Here is a 4,663-nt window from a genome sequence, read left to right on the forward strand (position 1 = left end):
AGTAAGGGAAGAAAATCATCTTGGAAGAAGATAGCCTTCATCATAAAAGCTTTTGGTGAAAGGAACTGATGGAGAGAGGTATGTAAATGGGCTTTTCAGCCTTGGGTATCTTGGGACAGGGTAATTACTGGTGTAGATATTTGGTTAGGGCTTAAAGAAATTAAGCCTCTCTATATGGTTAATGATGGACTTGCCAGAGGGCACTGCTGCAGAGATTAAGGTTGTGATTCACATTTGTCTGTCTGGCAGTGACAGCATTCCTTTCACTAGGTCAAGCAAGACCTGTGAGATCTTTGTGTGTGCTCTTGCTAACCTTGTCGCTGCTGTCCCTGCACTTGGCTTGATATTTTTCCATCCCCTCCAGTCTGCATCCCAGTTTTGTGTCATCTGCAGTTCTGAAGAGCCGCTGTCTTCTTTATCAGCATCCAGGGTTGAAAGAACTAAATCATTAGAAAATCTGCGTAGGTTGATAGTTATCCATGAATTGATATCTTTTAACTCATTAATTAATTTTTATTTTATTTTATTTTATTTTTTCATGTCAGATGGGTAAGGTGCCGATGTCATAACAAGGTTTGAAGGAGGCACATCTCTCACGATAGCATGAAAACCCAGTCATCACACTACTGAACCACAAAAGGATCTGATGCCTTTTCGGTATGATCCTTCAACTAGCTACAAATCTATCTCATTTTGCTGCATTCAATTCACATGTTTTGGCATGGTCCACAAGAATATTGTAAGGACCTGCTAAAACATCCCTCTTGCTAAAATCCAGGTACTCTCTTCTGGGTCTCCTTTACCTACCTTCGTAGGTGCCCTATCAGAGAAAGAAATGAAGCTAATTTCACAAACATACTTATTGAACTCATTTTTAGTTCTAATAATTACCACTTTTCTTAAAGGTGATCACAACCAACCCTTTAATAAAACGTGCATTTTATTTTTATAAACTTTTTATTCAAAATATGCTAACATTTACTTGTACATATTCATGAGGTTCAGTGTGTTGTTTTGTTTTGTTTTGTTTTTGTCTTTTTCATGACCGGCACTCAGCCAGTGAGTGCACTGGCCATTCCTATATAGGATCCGAACCCGCGGCGGGAGCGTCGCCGTGCTCCCAGGGCCGCACTCTCCCGAGTGTGCCACGGGCTCGGCCCCTACAGTGTGTTGTTTTAATACAGCATGTAATACACAATGATTCACTTGTGGTAGACAGCATAGTTTTGTACCTGTTAGTCTACTCCTTCTCCTTCTCGGGAGGAGTTTACCTGTCTGCAGACCTCCCAGTTGTCATTTGACTCATTGATGAGCACTTACGTGGAGTGGTGTTTTCCTACACACCTCTCTTCTTTTCCACATTTCCTCCAAAATCACCTTCAAAGGTGATGCCATTCCTCTATTGCCCAAATCCATCTAAGGTGCAGGTATTGCTTGCATAGGACCCGATGAGGTTGCATAAAAGATGAAAGAAAGTATTTTAGTATCTGTGTATTCTAGGGTATTCTAGGATCTGCACCTGAAGACAGCGCGGGCTGTCTTGGTGATGTTTTTACAGGACTGTTATTGTTAAGAGAAATAGAGAAAAAGAACATGGTCCACATTGCTTGGTCCAGGACATCTGTTTCTGGTCGCTGCTACAGACAAGAGGCATGCTCTGGGAAAATCAGCCATCATGTTGTCCTATTCCTTAAGTGGATGCCAGCCATCGCAGTGAGCGAGGACGCTGTAAAATGAGTGTCTGGGGTCTCTCATTTATTTCTTTTACATCATCTTTAGTAGAAGAAAATATTCCAGTTTTAAAAGACAAAAGAAAATTTCCCCAGCTCTCCTGGGGTTGACAGCCTCAACTGCTAGACCCCATCCCGAGTGGGCAGCACCTGTCCTGTCTGTGCTGTGATCCTGCCCCAGCGGGAGTGACATGCGCCTATTTAGTTTTCTGGTGGATGGAAGCGGGAGAGGGACAGATGGGAATCCCTTAGGACCCAGATCCTAGACAGCTTTGTTAGTGGAGAGCTTATTATCATGTCAGGAAGAAGAAAACTCTTTGTTAGCTGAGTGAATACATTAAAAACTAATGATAAAAAAGCACTCATCAGGCACTTGGGATTTCTTGTTATTATGCTAATGGAATTTTTGAAAATCCACTCACTGTTTCAAGTACTTGCTTGCACAGTGATATCTGCACCCGAGTAGCAGATCATGAGGGGGCCGTGGGTGAAGGGGAACAGGAGGAAGGAGCCTGGGCTGGATGGCAGGGACCTGGGCTACCAGCTGTTTGCACTCAGCAGGTCACGGCAGTGCTGAGTCCTGGTTCTGTCCCCTCCCCCTCGTCTGCACAGGATTATTGTGAGGACTGAGACACTGATGTGCAGGAGCTGCACTAGGCATTTTGCATATCTGTCTCTGGTCGTTGTAGGAACGGGGTAAGCTTTTCTTATCCCCATTCGTAGATGAGGCAGTGGAGCTTAGAGAGCTTGCGTGCCACAGAGTAAGCACTCAGTGACCACTGTTTGTTATTTTTATGGGAAGATCCCTTGGTTCCTGGGTCCTGATTTTCTCTGTGGGGACTTAGTTGAATCAGAGAAGGTCTGTCAGCCTTTAGCACTCATGTATGATGTAGAGATGCCAGCCCCAGCCTCTGACTTGCAGAGTGGCGGGGACTCAGTAAGAACGGCAGTGTGCCCTGCATACGTGTGGTGGGATTATTACCATTGAAGGCTGAAGAGCAGGAGCCAGTGGGAAACTGGAACAGCTGCCTCGCTCTTCAGAAGGGCAGGGGTTATGCTGTGCACCTCGCAGCTCAGGTAGACCACCTGGTGCAAGGGGAGAAGTGGCTGTTCTTTCTTCCATCCACGTGGTGCCCACTGTCCATGTGTACCTGGGTATGGCCTCTCCTCTGACGGTCTCTGGGCTTCTGTCTCCTCTCTCCCTCCCTCCCTCCCTCCTCTCCTGTCTCTCCTTTGCTCCTCTGTTTCTCTCTCGCTGCATTTTATCGCATTCTATTCTTTCTCCCTTCCTCCTTTAGCCTTCAGACTTTAACAGGTTCCATTCACCCTGTTATGTTTATTAAGTAAATCTGGCGATTAATAGTTCTATGTTTCTTTCCAAGAAAGCAGATCAAAATGACCGTGTGAGTTCTATGAAGAGACAGAGTGAATGACAGCCCAGCAGGCTTTGGTGGAGGCAGGGCTGGGCCCGGGCGCTCCTGCAGCTGGCACGTACACGGGGCACCTTGCCTGTGCGGTGGGAGACCTCGGCACTCAACGCTCCTGTCGGTGTCACAAGAGTCAGAACACAAGGCCAGTTCACACAGAGCTCTGTTCAGTGTGGGAAGGTTCCTTTTATTTTCTCTTCCATAACTTCCTTCTCTCTCTTTTGTCTTTTCTCTTTCTGGAATTTCCATTTATCTGATGTTGGACCTCTTGATTTACTCTTTGAAGTCTCTCTTTTCTTTTCTTTCAAATTTTCTCAACTCCTTTTCTTTTTGTTCTGCTTTCTAGGATATTTCAATGACCTTATCGTTAAATTCCTACACTGAAAAATTTTTACTTTCTTTTACTTTTACTTTCCAAGAGCTCTTTCTATTCTTTCATAATTTCTGTTTTTGCTACACCCTGTTTTTATGTTTCGGAAGCAATAGCTTCTTATATTTGCTTGAAGGTATTAACTACTATTTTGTTTCTTTCTGGCAATTGCTTCCGCTTCCTGCATTGTCTTTGTTTTCTTTGGTTTCCTTGCTGTGCTTACCTGGGCGTTCCTCTTCCTCTGTGAGGCTTTCCTCCCGGGTCTGTGAGTCTTGGTAGCTCACAAATGCGTGGGAGTGAAGCTCTAAAAGGTGATTGCAATCTCTGTTTGCAACCTTGGCTGCACATTAATATCACCTAAGGAGCATTAAAAAAGGCCAGTCCTGGGGGTCTGTCCCAGGCCATTTGGATTAAGATCTCTTGGAGTGGGGTCTGGGTATTGAGAGATTGATGTATAGAGATATCGATGGAGATGTATAGTTAGAGATATAGGTTTTTAACTTCCCAATCATTCTGGTGTGCAACGAGGACCGAGAGCTGGATAGCATCTGGGGTGACAGTGCTGGTCCTCTTGAGAGTTGGCATAATTACTGCACATTGGAACCACTACAGTGCTTTTTACTGCCCTGGCTGCTGGGAGACTCTGATTGCATCTGTATGCCTTTCTTTCTACGCCTTTGGCAAATTGCAGAGTGGGAAGAATTGTATTTTCCTACAGAGACTGTTTAGTGAATTGAGTTCCAAGAATCTATGGGCAAGAAGGATGAGCTGATATCACAGTGGGGCTGGGTGGTCCGTCTGCCAGAGGAGTCTTCACAGCTTGGTCAGGAAGTGTGGAGAGTGTGGCTGTGGATAGAGGGATCCAGGAGGGGCCACCTGGAGGCAGATGTGGCCGGAGCAGCACCTGGCTGGGTGATAGGGCCGGAACTGCCAGGGAATGTAGGAAGAACCCACATCTGGAGAGGGAAGAGACTCTGTGGGAGACACCAGGATGCTCCCTGCCTGTGACCTCGCGTCAGCCACGCCTCCTCTTGGAGTCTTGGCTTCTTCACCTGAGAAATGAGGATCAGGATGTCCCTGCCTAGCAGAAGAGTAAACAGGCTGATATGTGTTGAGACTGGGACACAGGAGGCAAA

General features: G+C 45.7%; 1 non-coding gene across 1 annotated transcript; it reads right to left on the reverse strand.

The window, feature by feature from the left end:
• Positions 1–539: 539 nt before the first annotated feature.
• On the reverse strand, positions 540–643 carry LOC134374464 (small nucleolar RNA U13). Its single transcript, XR_010023308.1, has one exon. It is a non-coding gene; the product is annotated as a small nucleolar RNA U13 (small nucleolar RNA).
• Between the last annotated feature and the right edge of the window lie 4,020 nt (positions 644–4,663).

Source organism: Cynocephalus volans, chromosome 3 (genome assembly GCF_027409185.1).
Source record: "Cynocephalus volans isolate mCynVol1 chromosome 3, mCynVol1.pri, whole genome shotgun sequence".
Lineage (NCBI taxonomy): Eukaryota > Metazoa > Chordata > Mammalia > Dermoptera > Cynocephalidae > Cynocephalus > Cynocephalus volans.